We start from the raw sequence: 23885 nt of genomic DNA on the forward strand, positions 1-23885 counted from the left end.
CCTGGGAGCTGCGTCCAGCTGGGAGATGTAAGCAACCTTGTTGTAGCCACAGAGAGACCCCAGCTATCACTCAAGTTTACCTCTCTAGTGTTCAGTTTCCTCCACTGTAAAATGAAAGGTGTGGATTTGAAGATTTCTAAGCCCTTGCCCAGCCCCATAGTATTAGGAGAGACTTGGCAACAGAGACAGGCTGATATTTGTCCCCTGATAACCTTCACTTTCCAAGAGGGAAAGTGAGTATCTGTCCCCTGAGCTCCTTACAGTGAACACGGAGTTCTGCCAATCAAGAACTTACCACGTGTCAGGCATTGCAGTAACTGCTTTATAGACACTTAATTTGAGCCTTCTAACAAGCATATTAGGCCAGTGTTATCATTCCTGTTTGAATTAAAGGGACAGAGATTCTGTTCTTTAACATGGTTAGCCTAGTGAGAAGGAGGGAGAATTATTTTTAAATGCGAGACATTCTGACTCTGAAGCCCTGCTGATAGCAGGTTGACAGGTTGCCAGGGAGCGCCCTATAAAAAGGGAATCGTGCCTGTATTAGTCAGGATTCTCTAGGGAAAGGGAACCAATAGGGTTCTTACAGATATAAACACAAGGAGATTTGTTACAGGAATTGGCTCACACAGTAACGGAGGCCAAAAAATTCCCACGATCCACCATTTGCAAACGGGTAGAGAAGGAAACTGGTGGTATAAATCAGTCTGAGTCCCAAGAACGGGAAGGGTGGTGGGGAGAAGGCGGGTGGTGTAAGTTCCAGTCTGGGTCCGAATACCCAAAAACAGAGCAAGGAAGTCCTAGGGAAAGTGGAGACAGAGGTCTCCGTTCGAGCAGGGAAAGTAAATGTATTCTTCCTCTACCTCTGTGTTCTACCGGGGCCTTGAATGGATTGGATGATGCCCTGCGTTGGTAAGCGTGATATCCTCTACTCAGTCTACTGACTCAAATGCTAATCTCTTCCAGAGGCACCTTCACAGACACCCCCAGAAATCATGTTTTATGAGATGTGCAGCCATCTTTTAGCTCAGTCGTGCTGACACATGAAATTCACCATCACAGTACCCTGCAGACATGACAGCATGTTGGGTTAATCACACACGAATAAACTTCATAATGATACTCATGTTTATCCAACCGGTTTCCAGTCGTTCCATTTATTCTGTGTTGTCTCATTTCATAGTCACAAGAACCCATGGGGAATGTGGGATTACCCCTGCTGAGAAATGGGGGTGGGGGGTGGGGAAGAGGCTGCAGAAAGCTGACTTGCTGACGGTCACCCAGCTGGGAAATGAGGGAGCCACTAGCTCCTGCCTTGGTGGTCTGACTTCAAGTCAGGCTTCCTGCTGTTAGGCCAATTTGGAAAAGATGGGACAGTAAGTACCCGTTGCCCTCCCTGGCCCTGATTTCCCAGTTCACAGCCAGGGTAATGGAAGCATGAAGAGTCTGCATCGTGACCATTCCAGAATAAAGATGGTATGTGTCAGCACAGAAGCCAACCTCTCTCCTGGTTCTAGCCACAGTTCTTCCTTTTGCTAGAGTCAAATTCCTTCCCCAGGCCCACGAAGTCCTGCCAAGCCACTCCCAACTCCTGTTTCCAACCTACTTTGGCCTCATGCTTGAACTTGTATCTGAAAGAAAGAAAAGTTTACATTTTTTAAAAGGATGTATTTATTTATTTATTTATTTATTTATTTATTTTAGAGAGAGTGCATGAGGGTTTGGGGAGCGGGCCAGAAGGAGAGGGAGGGGGTGTCTGGTGGCTCAGCAGGTTAAAGCCTCTGCCTTCAACTCAGGTCATGATCCCAGGGTCCTGGGATCAAGCCCAGCATTGGGCTCTCTGCTCAGGGGTGAGCCTGTTTTCCCCTCTCTCTGTCTCTGCTTGCCTCTCTGCCTACTTGTGATCTCTGTCTATCAAATAAATAAATAAAATCTTAAAAAAAAAAAAAAAAAAGAGAGGGAGAATGGAATCCCAAGAAGACTCCCTGCTGAGCATGTAGCCTGGGAACACAGGGCTCCATCTCACAAGCCTGAGATCATGACCTGCGCTGAAATCAAGAGTCGGCCTTTAACCCACTGAACCACCTAGGTGCTCCAAGCCTTGCAATTTTTAAGTGTGTTTATCGGTCTGATAGATTAAAAAGGGATCATTCATCAAACAATAACATTATCATTACAATCTCTTATTAACGCTGCATTAAAAGAATCACTATGCACTCTATAAATGCACTCCAAAAACACAAATCCTTTGTTCCAGCTGCTCTAAGGGTCTGGATTAGGGCGATCAGATCTCTCATCCCATTGGCTCTGTTATCTAGGTTCCAACATCAGCCCCTGGCTTCTTGCCATCAGTCTTTCTGTCTCCTCCAGAATTTACCTTGGCCACTGCAGCTCCTGTGCTCCTGAGACAAGACCAGAGGTTGGGGTAAGGCTAGTCAGAAGAACCATACTGCTCAGAGACGCAGCCTCTGTCCCGTCTCCTCGCACATGTCACAACCAGCGGAAGGGCCCTGAGGCCAACCGCCAGTACAGCCCCTTCTTGGAAACTGTCACTCCACACTTGCTTCCATCTGAATCTCTTTCCTTTCAGAGCTCCTCCCCAGAGGCCCATAGAGTCAAAGCTATGATTACAAAAGCAATCACAAAGATTAGAAAAATACTTGAGAGTTTATGGAGACTTTCATGGAGACGCCTTGATTTGGTCCGCACCACCTCTCTCTAAGTTAAGTGCAGCAGTGTTAGAAGAGGCTCCCCCAGCTTCACTCTGGAGTCAGCAATCTGAAGCTCAGAGCATTTGAAGAATGTGTAGTCAAGTGACAGAGATGGGACTGGAGCCCAGACGTTTTTCCTCTAAATTTAAAGTCACATGATTTCCATAATAGCAGTGAGAACCACCAAATTTCCATAGTTTCTTCCTTAAAAAAAAAAAAAAGATTTTATTTATTTATTTATTTGACACAGAGAGACACAGTGAGAGAGGGAACACAAGCAGGGGGAGTGGGAGAGGGAAAACAGACTTCCTGCTGAGCAGGGAGCCCGATGTGGGGCTTAATTCCAGGATACTGGGATCATGACCTGAGCTGAAGGCAGATGCTTGATGACTGAGCCACTCAGGCGCCCCCATAGTTTCTTCCCTTGAAAGACCTCAGAGATTTCAATTCATATATATACATATATTTCTTCCTACCAGCCCTAGTCACTGGTCACTGGAGAAGGCCATACCTCCACATTTTATAAACAAATAAAACTAAGGGGGCGCCTGGGTGGCTCAGTGGGTTGAGCCGCTGCCTTCGGCTCGGGTCATGATCTCGGGGTCCTGGGATCGAGTCCCGCATCGGGCTCTCTGCTCAGCGGGGAGCCTGCTTCCCTCTCTCACTCTCTGCCTACCTCTCTGCCTACTTGTGATCTCTGTCTGTCAAATAAATAAATAAAATCTTTTAAAAAAAAAAAAAAACTAAGGGGAAAAAAAAGGATCTGATCAATCTAAGACTCGTGCAAATTTACAGACAACTCATTAAAAAGGTCTTCTTGGCGTTTGCTTTGCCCACCTTTCAGCCATCATGGCATCTCTCTTTAACTGGAGGATTTTCAGGGCACCATGCCCATTTTCTCACCCATGACCTTTGAGTTTGAGTACTTAAAATCCAGTGTTAAGGGGTGATTTGTTGCCCAAACTTCCAGGGAAATAGAGGTAAGGAAAAGTTTTCTTTGACCCTCTTTGGGTCCCTGGCTGGGTCTGAAAATTGAACTGAACAAAGACAGATGAACAGGAGAAAAAGAATATAAATTCATTGAATTTATATATATATATATATACCAGGGAATCTTCACAAAATCGTGAAGACCTAGGAAATGACCAGAATAGGAAGCTTTTAGACAAAGAAGCAATAGATTTGTGAAGAACTGCAAGACAGAAGGGTTTGGGTGGGGGCAGTCAGCGTGAAGAAGTAACAGGACACTGAGGTTTGTTTATATGGACTTCTTGGCCCCAAATTCCACCTCTGTGATAAGAATGTCTCCCATCCTCCCGGTACACGGAGGGTACCTTTCACATGGGTGATTCATGCTCTGTTTCAGGGAAGAATGGTGGGGTCGGGAGGCCAAGTGAGCCTCCTGCCTCTGCCTTTTCTCAAGCTCTTTCATTTTAAGACATTCAGTATGCTAGGGTCCCACCTTCGGAGCTAGTGTGTCCTGATCCCCTTCTGAAGCAAATCGAGAACACACATTGGAAAGACTGCACGCTCTCAGCCACTATTCAAACGGATACTTGTCAAAATGCAAGCAGAAAACCATGAAACAGCTTGAAGAAGCATAGAAGGATGAACTTGGTATAACCTCCCAGTGATTTCCTCTGTATTAAAAATATCTGTCAATGCCGCTGCTTCTGTAACTCCTCCTCCTATTACTGTTGCTACCATCTACAGAATGGCAAGAACTCTATTATGACTAAGCATTTTGCTTATAACTCATGGGTCCTCACAACAAGCTGATTAGTTAGGGATTTTTATCACCATTTTACAGATAAAGATACATTATTATAAAGTATATTGTATACATTTATATGCATTTTTGTATATATACACATACACATATATATACATATACTTATATGTATAATTGTACACAAGTATAATGTATATATTATAATGTAAGAATACGCAAGCTGATAGAGGTTAAATAGCCCGCCCAGGCTCACACACCTCAGATACGGCAGGGGATGGCATTCAGACCAGATCCACGTGACTGTGGGTGACTCCTGGGACTCTCTGAGGAATGTTCTCAGGGGCTATGACTTCAATTCGATGATGTCCAAATATAACAGTATTTTCAGGAATGATTTATGATCCACTTGTGAGCATAGCACCTTTTCTGAGTAACAGAAAGCAAATAAAGGTGTTTATGCCATGAAACTGAGCCTAAGAAACTCGAATTTTTGGAGGTAAAAATGTTGAGAAAGAAGACAGACCTCTAATCTGTGGGAAGTGTGTCTCCACTGGAACCAGATGGGCCCAGGTTAAGGCCTGATTCATCCATTTATTGGCAACGTGGTCTCTACTCTTAGCCTCAGTTTGCTCACCCATAAAATGGGATGAATAACATCTACCCTTTGAGGTGGCTCTGAGGACAAGATAAATCTCGTAAGCACCTAGCATAGTCTGTGGCCAGAGTAAACAACCAATCCTGTCAGAAATTTTACTGAGGGCCAGGGAGCTGGGAATACAGGGATGGACTGAATGAAAATGGTCTCTGCTCTCATTGAGTTCATTGTTTAGTGTGAGATAAATAGTTGTTTCTGTTGCAGTAGCTCACCAAGGAACACACCGTTGGAATGCCTGACTAAAGGACAGAGGGCCACTCTTCACCTAAAACTGCAAGGAACAGCCTCTCTCATTTAAGCTCAACGGGCCGACCAGAGTCCTAGCAAATTAATTTAGGAATAGTTTAGGAAATAAGCCACTCCATTAGGAGTAAAGCTAAAAGCCTGGGTATCTTGGTCTCTCTGAGCAGACATTCCTTTATTTGATAAAAGAAGTAATGCAGATGAATTCTGTGAGATGAGACAGTCATATCAGTAAAAATAACATCAGAGCTGGTACAAAATGGAAACATTTGGTTCTGGCAAAGGAGCTAAAAGAAACATGGAGCAGAAGCAAGTAACCTAGACTTAAACAGGAGAACTGGACTCGGGACTCAGACCAGTGCCTAAATGGTTGTGTGATTAGGAGAGACCCCTTAGCCCCTCTGGGTATGTTCCCAGCTGTGAAACTGACACAGAGCCCTGAGTGCCCGTCCACTTCCGCCATTCAGTGGTTCAATAAATACAAAATAGATAAATAATTAAGGTTAGTTTTCATAGCAATGAAACTAGCTCCAGGAAACAATTTGGGAATCTAGTAAAATTAGAGACGGGATCATACCTTGACATCATTTTCAGAAGGTAGATTTTCTAAACAGGGTTCATCACCGGGGGATTCCTGCCTGACTCCACAGTAGTAGATAACATTGGCCTTCAGTCACTGACCAGGGCAGTGATTCCGTTTCCGAGTATTTTTGGCTCTCTTCCTTCTGGGCAGAATTGTTCTTTCTGGGCCAGCTGTGCTTCTGCTGTAGTCGTGTGACTAGTTCTGACCAATGAGTGGGGGCTGAGAGAACTGCACCCCATTTCCAGGTAAGAGCATTTAACTATGGGTGCAAGACTCCTCAGAGCTCACCATCCCTCCAGTATGGTGACTCACAGTGTTCAAGCTGGCGGCTCTTTGTCACCTTTTGTCCCTGATTGACTAGAATACACAAAACTCCCTGCCATCCCATGATGGATACATAGTAAGGAAAAAGCAAACCTCTGTGTTTTACCCGATTGAGATTTGGAAATTATTTTGTTATGGGAGCATAATCTAATCTTTTCTTGCTGATGTGTTACTTCATATTAATGTTTTCTTGATTTAATAGCTTCGTGCAATATACACTAGAGTTGTTCACTAAAGTCCTTTTCATTTAAATATGACTTCCTTCCACCTGATTCGACACCAATGCATTGCCACTACAAGGGACGCCATTCATGGCTCCTGCAAGGGCCATTCACTTGAATGCAATGTGAGAAGCAGTTCTGAACTTGTAACAGTATAGCGGAAAGAAACTATCCCACTCAGTGTTTTTACTTCATTGATATTCAGGTTAACGGAACTAATCCTTTTCACTGGCAAAGTATTTTGTAGTTTTAAAAAGCTCTTGAATTCAAAATGTATTATGTCATTTATGAAATAGTCATAACCCTATAAGGTAGATAGTATTAGCCCCTTTTTACAATCAAGGAACTTGAAATACAGCTTAAGACACTGCATGAGGGGGGCGCCTGGGTGACTCAGTGGGTTAAGCCTCTGCCTTCAGCTCAGGTCATGATCTCAAGGTCCTGGGATCAAGCCCGGCAGGGAGCCTGATTCCCCACCCTTTCTCTCTACCTGCCTCTCTGCCTACTTGTAATCTCTGTCTGTCAAATAAATAAATAAAAATCTTTAAAAATTTTTTTTAAAAAGACCCTGCAGGAGGTTGCTAGTTAATAAATGGCAACGCTGGGACTTGAACTCTTATCTCCTAACTCCATGTGTGGGACTAACTCAACTGCCACCTTTCTTTTCGTGTCTTTACTCTGAACAGAAATCTCTTTTTGTTTCCAACTATTCTAATCAGGTTTCCCTTAAGTGGGGAAATACTAAACCAATAGGTTCTTCATCATTATTAGTTATTTGCAACTTGGCTGTTCAAAAGAAATTGTGATTGGCAGAAACCTTCTACCATGTACCCTCAGGGCAATGGAGTCACTCTGGTTGTGGGACTAGAGGAAAATGCCATCACCGGGCTTTTTACACTAGAGGCTGGCCCTCTAGTCAGTCTAGAACTCCTGCACCTGCCTTGGTTGTCAGAAGCTGACAGTCTGTGACTCATAATCTCACACTCTGGACTTGGCACAGTAGCTTGCCTCCGAAGTGTGGGGACAGGGAGCACGAGAGGGCGGAAGCCTGTAGTACTGCCCAAGTACTCCCCCAGAGAGTCTGAGCTAGTTGCCTCCTCTCACACTGCCATCTCCCTTTTCTTTCCTTCTGTGTTTTCCCTTTTGGTAAGATTTTGGTTTGGCTCTATCAGCTTCCTTTCCTTAATTGTCTTTACGTGAATGAAACCACCCCGTTTTCTGCATCACTGATACCAGTGTCAGTCAGGCTGGGGCACAGGGACTCAAAGATCCAGACAGGAAAAGCCCCACCACCAAGGGTCTTCAGAGGTGACTGACAGAGAATCATCCATGTCTGTCTCCGATTAATGCCCAGGTGGTACAAAACTTCAGAAATCACCTGTGTGGTCCCTGAGTCTTTAAAGCTCTCCGGTGAAGGGGTGTGGTGACACTGACACCAGTCTTTGGAGGAGATGTGATATCAGAGGGCCTGTGTTGTCCTCACTGTGCCATAGAAAGCATACCAGGCACAGCATACCAGCACAGCATCCTCTCTAGGATCTGGCCCTTGGACCCTGGCTCCCACAGAGTGTCCATCTTTCTCTCCCCTGAGGTCTGCATGCCTGACACCAATTTCTCTCCCAGCAGAGTGAATGGGGGTGCTTCTTTTCAAGAACTTTCTTCCTCCAAGGAGGGTCTGATGCTGAGTTCTCATACTGGGAAGGAGTAAACTTTCAGGTTGACTTCTGGGAGGCCCAGCTGCCTCCCCCTCTCAAGGACTTAGCTCAGGGCTGGAAAAAGCAGGGAACAGAGGAAAGTAGAGAAGCTGCCTAGAGGAGGCATAATACTCTCACACTTTTTCTCCTTCCAACCCAAGGCTCCCAAAGCTGGGGTTAGGTCACAGGGTTCTTAGCAGGCGTAGGCACAGAAAGGCTTGCAGAACCCTGTTACGGGGCGTTTCACAGTTTCAGACTTCCATTTCATACCAACAAGACCAGCAAATTCATCTTATTGTGCCTTTTCATCTCTTTCCGTGCTTTTTGCTTTTTCGCAGAAGCAATTCCACATAGATTTGTAGGGTTGTTTGATCAGTGTCTTTCTTCCTCATTAGACTCACTACATAAAGTCAGAGACCATACAGTTCTCCCTATCCCAGAAAAGACTAGGTACTCAATAAATATTTGTTGAATGGATGAATTAATCTTCACTGCTGACATAGCAAGAGAGAATAAGCTTAAACTATAGCAAGAAGGATTAGCTCAGCACTACTCGGGAGTCCACTGCCTGGTTTTAAATCCTGGCTCTGCAACTTACTTCCTATGAGGCCTGGGCAAATATTGCTGCCTTACCTCATTTTACAGTTCTCAGTGGTGGTAACAGACTGCTAGTATTGCTCTATATGGTTGTTCTGAGGATTGGAAAAGACGGTATATGCACCGCTTTTCAGACAGTCTCTGGGCAATATAACTGCTCTGTAACTATCAGATGCCTGCTATAGCTTGCTTGCAGATGAAGGGTACCTGAAGGAGAAGTTTATGATTTTCCTCTTTGCAAGATATAGGAGGAAATGTGTAATATACTTACCAAGGAGGTAGTTTTGAGATTTAAGCAAAAAAAGATTTTTTAACTATAATTTTTCAACAAAGACACAACTGGCCACATCTAGAAGTAGTATCTCTGTAATAACATGGTTCTGATTATTATACTAGGCCATGTCACTGTTGAAGGAATCAGGATGTAAACCATGGAAATATTTGGCAGTAGATAACTGATCATAAGTACCTGAGACCAAAAAAGACTAAGTGGGCATCCCAATAAAAGTTTATCCAAAGGATAGTCCAGGTGCAGTACAGTGGTTAGAAGAGCACAGACTTTGGAACCTGAATCCCTAAGCTCACATCCCAGGTAACCCATTACTTGCTATGTATCTTGGTTACTAAACCTCTATGGGTTTCAGCTTCCTCATCTGTAAAATAGAAATGGTAATAGGATACCAGTTTTCCAAAGATATTACAAGGATTGGATTTATAATATCACACAGTAAATACTGCATTTAATATTAGGTTTAATTAAGATGTTTTTTTATAAATCACCATCGTGTAAAAAAAGCCTGTTCATAGCCACTGGGCAAACAATCACTCATTTTTCCCAGAAGGGGAGATAATCTGAAGTAAAGGTCTATGTAAAGTCATAGAAAGTAGACAGCAGTTTGGCTCCACGGTTAAGGACATAGAAGGGCCAAAATCAGAAGACTGGTGGCAAGGAAGCTCAGGAAAAAGGCTTGAGGAGAGAATGAGATCCAGAATGAGTGAATGCCACCACAAGGCCCCTTGTGTGGAGCTGATGCTTAACAGTCAGGTTGACCAGATGACTCTCTCTGGATGTCATTCCACTTTCTTCTTTGTATTATGGGTTTTCTGCCTGCTCAGTTTCCCTTGGTTCCATGTACACCTATCCTTTCTATAAACTACTTTCTTCCTTAAATCAGACAAGATGAAGTTCCTATTGCTTATGATGAAGAGTTCCAGCTGATAATGCAAACTCCCCAGACCTACTGAGAATCTAGATTTTTGGAAGCACCCCAGAGGAGTCTTATACCTACTGAAATTTGAGAGTCTTACCTAGTTTGGACTCTGAGACATCTTCCTGGTTTGCTACTCTTCTCATTCTATGGTTGTCTGGTTGTATGAACTCCTGGGCCCACTCCTTGTTGCCAGATCCACTGGGCACAGTTTTCAGAGGTTGAAGCCATCTTTCTGATGCGGAGTGAACAGTGGAGGAAGACCCTCCTCTTTTCCCTTCCCCCCACATACCTGTACATCACACTTACATCTGCCATAGGTGTGTCACCTGAGCCTGACCAGAGAACTGACACATTCTTAGTAAAAGTAACTCTTTTTCCAGGATCCTTGACCACATTGCGGGGCAAAAAAAAAAAAAAAAAAAAAAAAAAAAAAAAAATCAATCATGATATTCTGTTTTTTCCTCATGGACAACTTTTCAGCAACTTTCCAGCAAAAGTCAAGAATGATGTTCTGGAATATTTAATGTTAGTCTCCTGTTTAAAATAAGAGGCACCATCTTCCCATCTTTTCCCCAATGGGTTAAGGGAAATAAATAAGTTCTACAACATCCCAGTTATTTCTCAAATGACCAATGGCATTTTTTTTTAGCAAGATAGCAAAAGCTGTGTAACCCCTTGCTATGGTAATGCATTGGCAGGCTTCCCTCAGGCTAAGAGGATCTGCTGAGGCCCAGCATGGCCAGGAAACATTAGACATAGTGGTGGTGCCCTGGCTTGAGGGAGTCAGCTCCAGGCCTAGCAGGAGATGGGCATAGCATGAGGAAGGGAAGAACTGTGTTGGCTATTTTGGAAGGACATGAGCAGCCTGGCTGAAATGGAGGTAAACAGAGAGAAAGGAAAATCGTTCTCAGACAGAACAGAATCTGGGAACATTCTGGTGCCTCTTTCCTGGCTGAACTTCACTGCTGGTTTCCCTGCCCCAGTTCTCCCGCATACCCTCCTAATCTCTCTCCTTAAAATACCACTTTTCTTTTTTTTTTTTTTTTTAGGTTAATTCCTCCTTCTTGGAAACCTCCACACCAGCCCTCATCTATGGTATAACACTCCTGAATCAGCTATCAAAGCCCACCACAGCCTGCCTCAACTTGTCTTCTCAAATTGGCTCCTGCAATTCCTATGAACCTTTTCAAATACTCACATGCCTTCTTCTCTCTTCTCAGTACAGTTCCCACATACTTACTCCCAGGCTTTTGCTGTCATGAGTTCCCCTCCTGCTACTGAGCTCTGCTCTTCCCTGACCTGGCCTTCCCTTTCCAAATTTTCAAGTCCCGTGCTTGCCTGAAGGTAGATCTTCATTGTTCTATCTTGACCACCTACCAACATGGATCTTTTCTCCTTTGCGGTCAGCCCTTAACAGCTGCCTGGGTAGAAAGAGATACACAATCTGGAGTCAGAGATCATGGGCTCAAATCTAGTTGTTCCAGTTGTTAGCTCTGTGAGTTCTCTAAATTTTTTGGCTCTACAACTTGGGAATTTTTTCCCATAATTGTGGATAGTGCACATAACATGTTTTCCATGAAGCATGGCACACAGTAGGTGCACAGTAAGTGGTAGCTAGTAGCATCAATAGCATCTACCACCATGAATTCCTAAATCTCCTCTGTGGAGGAACTGACTCCCCAGTTTGACTCTTGGTGTCTTCACTGTACTTCCCCCACCATGGTGGCTCACTTTCCAGTTCTTAGAATGGACTCAGAAGATATTTTCTGCGGTCTCTGGGTATTTTTGCTGCAATTTCATTGATTTTTCTTAAATAAAATAAAAGTGATGAATTCTGAGACCAGCTTCGTACTCAACCAATAAGCCAACTTCACAAAGCCCAGAGACAAATCCATATAACAGTCTTAGGATAAAGTCAATGTGTCCTTCTGAGAAGGAAAACCCTTGAGAGTTACAATCTTGATCAGAGCTTTCTCTGCAGAGCTGCCTGAGAACACCAGTGGCTTGCTAAGGAAACCATTTGGTTGTCAAAACACATCCCAGCTTCTCCTGTCAGAGGTGTCTGTCAACATCTTAGAGAATGGCAGAGCAAGCTCTTGGGAGTTCAAAGCTGATAAATGATTTGTAAATGCCACATAGACCCTAGGGGAGGATGCCAGTGTAGATGAAAGTCACCTCTATTTCAAAACAATGGAAAATTGTGAAATTTCTAGCTTTCTTATATAAGTTCCTGAATCATATTTTAAAATTTATGAATAGTAAAGAATTACTATAAATCCACTTGTCCTTACCACACCACAATAATAAAACCTTCCTTTACACTACAAATGATTTCCTATTCTTTTTTTGCCTTCAAGACCAATAATCTTATGACTTCCTTTACCCCATTCAGGTATGCTTTCTCTCTTATTGCTACTGACTCAACCAATCAACCAACAAATATTTATCATGTGCCACTGTGTGTCCAGAACTCTGCCAGGGGCTAACAGAAGAAAACATGGCTTCTGTCCCTCAGGAACAGTTTAAAATCAAGTTGTCCTTCAAATCTGCATTACCCAAGACATTCTGCTGGCCGTCATTCAGCAGTTGGTCAGCCAAGAAATGTTTATTAAACATTGCTGTGTGCCTGGGTTACGGAGGGTGAATGAGCCAGACAAGGTCCTGGTTCTCATATAGCTTACATTCCAGTAGGAGAAAGAGTCAGTGAGCAAGTAGACAAGTATTGTAAGTTCGGAAACGGTAGGTGTTATCAAAGCTTAGATAAAGGACAGGTATATAGGGTTGGAGGGGCTGGAGGTGAGAGAAAGTCTTTCTGAACATGTGGCATGATTGATCTGTCAAAAAAGCTAAGATAGAAAAGAGATGTTTAGAAAGCCCTTCCAGTAGAGGGGCCTGTCTATAAACCCTGGAGAAGCACAGAGGATACAAGAATGAATTCTAGGCCTCTTGGTCAAGTGCTCTACTTTATTCACAGCATTAAGCACAGTTGCTGATACAGAGAAGATGCTGAATGACAGTGATGTGTAACATTATTCACAATCTACTACTATGACTACAGGCAGTGGACTGGGTACCCGCCATGAGCTTTTCATTCAGTTCTCACAACCACCCTATGAGGAAGATACTGCTATCCCTACATGACAGACACAAAGAAGTTTTCACAGAAAATAAGCTAGAGCGACACTGCAAAGCCCAACAGTCCATTTCAAGACCAGCCGGTCTCCTACACTGTGATGCTTGTAGGCATGAGTGAGTGAATGATCAATCATCCATGTGATCTTTGAGCTCATTAATTTCTAGGAGGGATACAGAGGTGGAGGCTACATGTATCAGGCTTTGGATTGTTGGAATCCTTATAGTAAATTGCATCTGGCACATAGCTACACCCCAATGTTCACACGTTTCCCGATATCCAATGAAATAGCCACTTATCTGAAATGAGAGGCAGTCTGAGAGAGGTTTCATTTCTGAGGTTGGGCAAATCTATCAGTAAAAGAAATGACATTTCTTTCCTTTTAGGTAGCTCATCAGTTCACAAGAGATTTCTATGAAGTGGTAGATCCAAAAAAAGAAAAATGATCACTATACACTAATCACAGTATTGAAAAATAATGCATAGTGCCTCGTGATGAGCAGGAAAGAGCCCAGTTCTCAGATCTGTGCTGGAAAGAAAGCTGAGATAAGCTGAGAGCCTCTCACCCATTTAGGGCTTCACATACACTGCACCAGGACAGCATTATTCCTGATGGTCCGGTGTTCTACCTCCGTGCCTCTGCTTCCATGCAGGCTTCCTCATGGATCCCTTGGGTACGTCCCCACCATCCTTCACCTCCATTCCAAACAGCTGATTCCTTTATCTGTTTTTGTCATTTGTGCTCTTAGTCTGGGCCGCTTCATAGATTGTGGGTGAATAATTTCTTCTGACTCCTCTTTTTATACTGTACGGCTCCGCCCGACATGAGAGATAGTAGTACTTACTAAACATTGCTGAAATGAATTTGATGTTGCTCCCACTTGGCTGAGGCAGTCTTGTTCTAAGCTCGCTCCTGGCATTTTACAGGTCAGTAACAACAAAAACTGACCCTTGCTGAGGGCTTACTACCTAACAAACACCTGTGGTGTTTATTATATTTGCCTATGACAACTAAAAGAAGGTCATATTGTTATTCCTAGTTTATTGTTGGAAAAAGATTGCAAGCTACTTAGAAGGGGATCACTTGCATTTGGTCACATATTGACAAAATCTGGTCACATGATTGGCAAAACTAGATTCCAACTCAGATCTACCTGCCTCCAAACCTCTCACTTAGCCAAATGCTTGAGTGCCTCCTTGCCTCCCTGTGGCTCCTTTTTATGCCTTCCTGATCCTCTTCCACCTGCAGCCCCTATATCCCAGCCCTCTGCTTTTTCACCTCCTGGGGTACAACATATTCCCCAGCTGCTCTCTGGATGCCCTAGGTTCTCCTTTTCCCCACAATTCTTTAATTCATTCTGCCATCCAACATTCCACTGGTAGGCTCTGCCTCTCTTCATACAAACTTCTGTTTAAACTTCCATTTTCTAGGCTGTGAGATTGTAGTTAAGCTGTGTTTGACTTAACTAGCTCATACTAAAGTGTGAGTGACTACTAGCCACTTAAGGTTCAGTAGAAATTTGACACTTGACACAAGGATATCTATCAACTCAAAGAACTGAGTCTTAATGTGTTTCTAAAAGAGAACTGCAAAATGTCTTGAACAATGACAGCATTTCCTAGTTACACACATAGCCAAGATGACTTTTTTGAACATTTATTATTTGAATATCAGAAGGTTTGTACATACACATTTGCTTTAGAAAACTCTAATGAGTTCATAGTCAGACCTCATTCATATACTTTTTATCAAACAATTCAACGCTTTTCATCATGGTCTCATCACTGTTCCTTTTTCAAGGTTTGTCTCTCAAATTCAGTGTCCACACTATACATCCCCTCTGCTACCCACAGTACAAGGGTGGTCTAGGCCCAGCATCAAAAAGGGGATGATCATTAATTCACAGCAGAGACTTAATCCTCAGCTTTGCCCTCTTGGAGTTTTCCCAGAAAAGACCTAACAAACCCTGTCATACTGGTGGTGGCATCAGAGCAACCCCTTCAAAGCTGCAGAACAAAGGCCTGTGGGTGGCTCTGGGAAATTCCATGCTCCACTCAGATTCAGGTCTGGTTTGGTGGCCTCCAGCTGTCAACATCTGGAATCCATTTCCTACTTGGAAAAGCCACCCAGACAGAACTGCTATACCCGTAACTGGGGCCACTGATGTGGCCAAGAGAGCATGGGGATCCCCTGAGGGCTGGGAGGGGACTGGATCACTGCCAGATTGTCCAAGAAGAGGAGTTAACCTGAGCTGAGGGCACTGACTCAACAGGGGAGATCAAAAAATTTTTAAAATAACACTTGATATTTCAGTGAAAGCATCAGGGAAAATATTAGAACTTTTGGGAACTTTCTTAAATTTATGTTTTGGTTAGTATTGTTTTTATTTTGAATTACATATGGGGCAGTACCATATTATTTTCAGAGCTGAAGACTTCTTAAGATTTTACACAGTCCTGGGCCAGGGATTAGACAACTATATTGTATTGGACTGGGGTTGAGGACATGGAGTAAATACCACACAGCAAACCCAATGTCTTATGTGTACCTAAATCCCAGCAGCTGGTGCAGCACAGCTCAGAGAATGTGTGATGACCTGACCACATTTGGCCCCGTAGGCACTACTGCTACCGTATGACAGTTAACCAACCTGGCAGTCCAAGGCTTCACATGAAAATGACAGTGGAGATTGATGGAAAAAGAGACGGTCACCACTCCTTCCACCTCCCACTTCCACTTGGGCAATCATTCAATTCATCTTCCAACCTGGGAAGTTTTGGGAGTAAGGGAGATGGAGTGTTGGAAATAATGTTTCATTGATCAACAACAGGTATACATTGGTTGTCCTTGGCATATCTGCTATACAATCACTCTCACCAGCCCGTTTTTACACATGGTGACGTTTCTGGTCTTCTGCCTCTGTCCCTCAGCCCATCCTCTCATCCATTCCCACCCAATGGCTCTTCCTTAGCTCTGAAACACTCCCTTGGATCCTTATCCGGAGAGTGCTCTGTTGTTCTAATTCTAGGAGCTCCAGCTCACAATGAATGCCTTCATGTACCTGGTCTACACACATGGTGAGTGAAAGCAGAACAAAGACAACCAAAAAAGCAACCATTCTCCCACAGCTTCCTAGACACCAAAAAATGTATCAGTGACCGCTCTACAACATTCAGTGTGGGAGGCCGAGAGGGACTATATTTTATTGCATTGCAAAATAGCTTGCCAAGGGCTTAACCCAGCTCCTTAACCATAGCAGGTTCCTCATCACCACATCACATATGGAGATTATGATGAAGCTCATTTATATGTGTGGTGTCCTGGGGGCTTGGAACCTACTTCTAGGGTACATGCAAGATGTCAGAAGAGGGGTCAATTCAGTCCAGAAAGCCATATTACTCAGTACCCTGTATTGTATTCCAGGCTAATTCTAGGCACTGAGATGAATCAGAAGATGGTGGCCAATTCCTGCTCTGAAGGAAGGGTTTGAGCCTAGAAGAGAGGTGGGTAAACACGTGCTGAGATTGGGCCAAATGTATTTACAATAGGAACACCAAAGAAGGGAAATGGCTGTGGGCTGGAGGAACTGAGGATAGTTCCTTTAGGGGGAAGATATTTGCACAGTTCATTGAAGTAGGAAGAGAATTTCAACAGGTAAAAGTGAGAGTCAGGTATTCCAACCAAAGGATGACTGATGGGAAGGCACGCTGCTGGGTATTGGCCAGGGGCATGATTTTATCCACATTGGCTACAAAGTGTATCTTTGGATGTACATAATCTAGAGGAAGAAAAGGCTACAAAGGAAGATCTAGTATCACATTATGGAAGACTTCCAAGTCAGGCTAAAGGGACTGGAATTATTCTGTTTAACAGTCCTGAAAAGACTTGATTATATGCACTGTCCTCCAGAGAGATTAATTGAAAGTCACAAGAAGGTGGACTGGAGGTAGACATGAAAGGCAAAAAGAAAGACCACAGGGAGACTATTACGGCCATTCCAGACTCCATTTTAAAACTCGTGTCCAAATGACATGGAATTTATAGGTGACTTTACTTCAGCCAAAGAAGAATGAAAAAACAGCAAGAATACAATAATAATGTGTACACTATATAGAGAGAGAACAGTAGAGGGACAGAAGCATTAACAACTATCAGTTGTCCAACCTAGATATTCTGCAAACAAATAGATATTCTGCAAGAAATATACTTGACTCATGAACAACATGGAGGTTAGGGGCATCAATCTCCCATGCAGCTGAAAATCTGCATATAACTTTTGACTCCCCTAAAACTTAATTACTAATAGCCTACTATTGACCAAAAGTCTTACCAATAACATAAACTGTGGATTAATACATAACTTGTATTTGCATTAAATGCTGTATTCTTATAATAAACTAGAGAAAATGGAATGTTGGTAAGAAATTCCTAAGGATGAGAAAATACATTCACAGTCCTGCACAGTGTTTATATATATGTGTGTGTGTGTGTGTGTGTGTGTGTGTGTGTATAAATCGACCCTCACAGTTTAAGTCCATGTTGTTCAGGGTCAACTGTACTTCCTTGAAATTGGATGCCTTGGCCCCCTAAAAAGAAGGGATATGCTTGGGACTGCTTGGTTCAATTTCCCACATGACATCCATTTTAAAAATGCAGATTATTGCAGTAATAGAAAGTTTAATCAGCTAGGGAAGAAAGCAAACATGTTTCCTATGACTGGCATGGATTACTAAGAGCTACCGATTCAGGTCTTAGTGATCCCAGTTGTTTATAATACATGCCAAAGGGACAGATGTTTGTAGTACTTGGGGTAAAGCTGTTGTATTAATCTTCAGTTTTGTTATTGTAGTAATCTGTAAAATTACAATAAATATTACATTGCAGTGGTGTCATGTTGTAGGCATTCAGAAGTTCCAAAAGAGCAGGACTTGGATTGGAACACAATTGATACATCACCAAAAAACAAAACCAAATGCTCTTTAAAGTAGTAGTCTTCAGATGTTTCAGAAGACTGATCATTATAAAACTGAAAACAAGAGAAAAAGAAGGACAAAGCTCATTCTTTTTATGTAAAAGTGAACATTTGGCACACAATTATAGATCTCTTGCTATATTAGAATATATGCTTGCTGTACACAAAGGCTGTGTGCAAGGAGCTGAGAGCCATGGCCAGACACAGGATGTCATGAGGAGGGCAGCTTGCAACCTGACAGAGTAGACTGGACACAAAGGATAGAGTTACATGTGATGTGACAGGACTGTGGGACTTGGCAGGAGGGCTCATGAGGCAGGAGGACTGGGATGACTTATACGTTACTCATACTTAACAAGCACTAAATCTATGTCCTTTCCCTCCTACTGCTTCTGAATATCACTTCTTCTAGAAATCCTGGCTCAAATAACTCCAGAGGACTTTGATCAATTCCCCGAACCTGTAAGTGCAATCTTAGTTCTCAATGGCATTTTTAGCTGATTCTTTGGTTTTCTTTAGTTATTGTTGTTGTTGCTGTTGTTATGACTTTTGTAGGTATCTTCTCACGTTCAGGCAGGTGTAGTCTGCTCATGTGAGTCTCTGAGTTTCCCGAGGGCAGAATTGGGTTCATTTTTGTCTCCCATACAGTACCCAGGGATGATGAATTGTGCCAGCAGATGTGAGACACCTGTGAGAGGCAGAAGCGACTTCTGGCTACTGAGGCCATGCATGAGAGAGGGTACAGAGAACCATGGTTCTCTGGGACCAGTGGACAGGACTTTGATGGTCAGTGCTTGGACAAAGCACTGGACTTTGATGGCCAGTGCCCATCTCCAGTTCCTCCAGCATCCATCCCTCTCCACTCCTCCCAAAGGAGGGCTCTCACACACGGAAAAGAGACCAGATGCCTCCCAGAAGGAGGAGGGGGAGAGTGTAGAGAGCCTTGAAGGGGAAACCCCACTTTCCTTCAGAGCCCTTCAGTCCTGGAAGAACCACAGAGGAGCATACTCATGGACATCTAAGCCAAGTTCACTGTCCAATTGCCTGAATGTCCAGGCAATTGCATGCTTTGTGCACGGAAGTCTGGATTTCCCACCATGCTCTCTTCTGGACTCCACCGCATTCCCTTTTAGGTTTTGCCATCACTGTCCCTGGTCTTTGAATAGTTATGAGGAACTATAGGTGTTTTAAGGATTCTTGCCTCCCTGCTCCCCACCTCTTATGTGGTGCTGGCCTCTGTCTGCAGCCTCAGATTGCTCACGCCTACTTTTTAGCGCAGACTCAAAAATCTGCTGGGGAATCTGTTAGTTGACCAGACAACTGAGGGGGTATCTGAGGACCTTTGCCTGCCCTGCTCCCACCAATTTTTAAAACTCACATCTGAACCCATCACTGGCCATCCAGCAGCAATTGGTGTTGGGCTTGAGGAGATGGTCCCACTGCATTTCTTTTGGATGTACAGCCTGGAATGTCAGGGCCATGTTCCTGCTCCTTAATGGTCAATGGCGGTAGGTGGTGTTGGGATTGGTAATCCTGCCTGGAACTGTCCAGTGGGCCTTCACTTTCCCTGGCACTCAGCTCCACCTGAGGTCCCCACCCCTGTACTTCTGCAGGAAAACATACACTCCCTCCTAGAGTCCCCATAGTCCCCACATCCCTGTCCCCCTTTCTTTACCCTATTCCATGCCTTCTCATGTTTCTCGCTCATGTATGTCACTCTTCTCAAACCATGCTTCTCTCTCCAGTCATAGCGATGCTCACTTTCCCCATGCCCTCAATTTCAAAATGATCTAGCAAAATATTCATTTGCTTAATTGATTGCTGATTTTCCCTACTAGACTGGAAAACCAATCAGGGAAGATCCCTTGCCAGTTATTCCCAGAGCCTAGCATGGTGTTGCCTCAGAGTAAATAATAATTGAATAATATTTGTTGAATTAGTGAGTGAATAAGTGAATGAATGAACAATAGTGTCAGGGACACTGGATGACACATGTTTCAGCTTCCCCCTCTAAACAGTGAGATTCTTATCCAAAGGAGCCTGTTCACTGTAGTGCTCTACCTCCATTGCCAATACAGGCTTGACATTTGCAGTGAATGCAGGTTTCATTGGGCAAAATCAAATCGCAGGAAACAAATAAAGGTTTCAAAAGCATGACTAGTTACCTAGGAGGCAACCCTCACAGTCAGACAGGGTTGACATAAACTGATGTGGCAGGGGTACGCCCAGAGGGCAGCTTGAGAAGCAAAGTGGAACACAAGGAGAAATCCAGCCTACAAGTCAGAGAAAACCATTCCAGCCCTACTTTACATTAGCAATGGGTGTGACCTCAGGGAAACCACCTCTTTTCTGGGTCTCAGTTTGCTCATTTGCCATGAGTGGGACAGACTAGATTACTTCCAAGGTTCCTTCCATTTGAAACATTTGCATGGTACAAAGTTTGACTTCAGAAAATGAATACCAGTTAAAAGGGTAGGTTACAAAACTCTGGTTTTGTCTGGAGGCCTGTGGTCTGGAGTTGCTTCACTTCAGGCTGGGCCACACCTACCCCACCATGTACACTCATATATATATATATATATATATATATGCACACCATAGGCACACCGTGCACACAGAAAGAACATGCAAGCCTACAGCCCATCTCTACAGCCAGAGAAAAGCCAGGTGAAGAGAGGTGGGGAAGTGTATCCTGATGACTGTGTGATGTCATGTCCAGGAAAAGACTAAGGACCAGAAGGAGAAGGAGGCCCAATCTCCAGCACTATGGGCCTGCTTCCACCAACAATTCAGGGAAAATCCACTGCTCAGAGTCCTAGGCAGAAATTCCAATTTGGCATTTTCCTCCTTCTCCCTAGAAATGGAGCGGCCTGTCCCACAGCCACTAGCACAGTCTAATTTTTCATGAGGAGGTAGAAGTAAGTAACATCTTTTTCATAAGGCCTTCCCTGGTCTAGGAAATCCTAGCATGAGAGCCCTTTCCCAAGCCAGGGGTCAGCATTTGCAAGAAATACAAATTCAATGGGATAAAATCAAATCAGGGAGCCAGGTCAGGCATGACTGGATGCCCAGGAGGCACCTTCCATGAGACAGATAAACCAATCTGACAAGGATGTGTAGCCCTTGAGGTGAGGCTGGTTTTGACATTTTTCAGTGACTGCATTTCAGATGGTTATAGGAATACCCACAGTGTAGTTTCCATTTGCTTCTTGACCTACAAGGCCTATAATATTTACTATCTGGCTCTTTTCTGAGCTTTTGCCAGCCTCTGCTCTGCACAACTGCTAAGTGTCCCTGCCAGTGTCAAAATTGGGACTCCTACTGTAGTCCTGGGAGCAGCAACAGCCTTGACTTCTGGACACCACAGGGAATGATGGTGATGAGGACAGAGCTGTCACTGTCTAGCCTGCTACTCTCATCTCCCTCATCCCCAATTCTTCCCCTCTTCCCAGCCACCTCTCAGGTCTCCTGAAGCTTCTCTTTCCTACCCTATGCTTCCTCACCTTCCCACGACTGACCCATAACCCTTCATTTTGAAACTCCCTCCGAGACACGTGATCACATGCTATCTTGCATGACTTGCTTTTGTTTTACAGGGCTTGCTTCCCTAGAGGGACTGGAAGTGTGAAAAGACAAGGACCACATCCTAACATTTGTCCCAGTATCCCCCATCCCCATTACAATGAGTGCTGGACCTGGAGCCGGGGTGTATGTGGGGGTGGGGAGTAGTCATGAGTTGCTGAGGTCCAACAGCAGAGAGTACTTGAGCATCACCCAAACTCACCTTCCACCATGCACAAGCCTGCCATTTCTGGAGGACACTTGGAGCAAGGTGTCCCTGCTCCAAGAGAAACACTTTGTGCAGTCCGGTCCAAGCCCAGAAGTGCACCTATTGTTAACGTTGACACTAGAATCACTCAAAGGCCAGCTCTGTGCAAAGATTCCCTAGGGCTGATACTCCGTTTCATTTTCTCCTCCAGGGAGGGTCCCAGCCAGGCAGGGAAAATCAAAGAGCTGGGGTTCTTAAAGCATGTGAAAAGGTCTGTTTTTTTAATCTGCCATTGCTTAGGGTTCAGGAAGAGTGTGGACAGAAGAAACCAGTTAAGTAGAGAAAAAGAGGAAGCCAGTTGCTTTGCAAAAGAGAAGCTGTCCTTCCACAAGAGCACGACACAGAAAGCCATCCTGCTCTCAGAGCTGTGGGGCCCAGAGCTGGGAGATTATGAGCCCAGTGCTGGTTTCCTGCTGTGGGAGCCAAGACACAACATCTGGACAAAAAGCTTGGCTGGGGTCACTTGATCTAATCTCCTCAGGAAAGCAAAGGCTATGGAAAATCAATGACAGCAGAGAAAGGGAGGCTGGGAGAGGAGGAAGGGGCCCCTTATCTCAGAAAGCCTGGGTAAGAGCCTTGACATTCAGGCTCCCTTTTTTTTTTTTTTTGCTAATCACATGAATAGGAAGATCAGGATGGCTGGAGTGAAACCATGCAGACTTTTTTGGGAATCATGGCAAAAATTGTCCTGAGAAGACGGAGAGATTGAAATTCTTATACTGTCTAGTGGGTGCCCAGCCAGTGCCCTAGGGCAGATACCATGACATTGAACTCTGGGATGCAAGGCAGCAGCAAGGTACTAGGGTACACAACCGGCCTCTAGAATGACCCTCATCCCCTTTGTAAACCTGCTTTGCGGGATCCCTTTCTCCCATGCGAAATATGGAAACTCTCTCTTTTCCTCCCCCCTCTCTCTGAGGATTTGTATTAAGACTGAAGCCACTCACTGGACATTTCAACGAAGCAGTCTGTTCTATTTGGACCAACCTCTATTAGGCCACTGAACACATCTAAGCCCTCTGTGTTGCTCTCTCTTTGAGCCTAAAGGAACTGATTTTCATTCAGGTGGTGACATCTCTTTTGTCTTTAAGGGAGGGTGGTGCCTGGTGCTGGAAGGAGGATCCGGTCCCAATCACCAGGTGCATGCTGAGCTACACACATTAGCTTGAAAGCCAAAGAGGGCTTGGAGGTGAGACTGTGGAGTTGAGCTTTGGCAAGACGCCCTGCTTTTAGGCAGATTGTAAATTATAAATAAATAGTCTCTGTTCTTCTTTTGCTTCAGCATGTAATGAAAAACAACAGAGCCCTGCCTGCACGGTCCTTCTGTTTCCGCCTCAGATTTGCTGTTAACAGTTCCTGACTGGAAATGACTCCAGGCAGTCACAGACACTGGCTTTTATTGTTGTGCCAGCGTCTTATTTAAATCCACAGTCCCAGACGTTAATTTAGCAAAGCCTCCCTCACCCCACGGAGATGTGCATGCACCCCTCAGAACCAGCCATGATGCTGTGGGGGTGTGGCTGTGGGTCACCAGCCCACCCGGGTGGGGATACAGGACAACATGTCTTTGGTTAGTTAGACTATTTAGCAGCAAAAGCCAGAGCAGGAACCCAGAGTCCTGGAAGGTAGCTAATCCCCTAGAGAAAGTACAGTCAGTGTTATACTTACTGGGATGTTCACCGCTACCATCCACAGAACCGAGAGATTTATTTTGAGTTTGGAGATTTGCTCAGCACAAGGCCACCATCTGCAGAAACTAGGCTTTAATGTGGACAAGCAAATCCTTCTGCTTGGTTTCTTTCTGCCTCTGTCCACCAGGGAGTCAGTGCATTCTCCTCTGCCACATGGTGATCCAGAGGGAGAGTTTAACAACCAAGCCCTGTTCCCTCCCTCCTCTGTGACTTTTGCACCAGGGCTGCACTTCTGTGGACAGGCTTCATGCCTGGGAGAATCCGGCTTTGTTTCACCGAGCTATTGAG

This window comes from Mustela erminea, chromosome 6 (assembly GCF_009829155.1).
Source record: "Mustela erminea isolate mMusErm1 chromosome 6, mMusErm1.Pri, whole genome shotgun sequence".
NCBI classification, from domain to species: domain Eukaryota; kingdom Metazoa; phylum Chordata; class Mammalia; order Carnivora; family Mustelidae; genus Mustela; species Mustela erminea.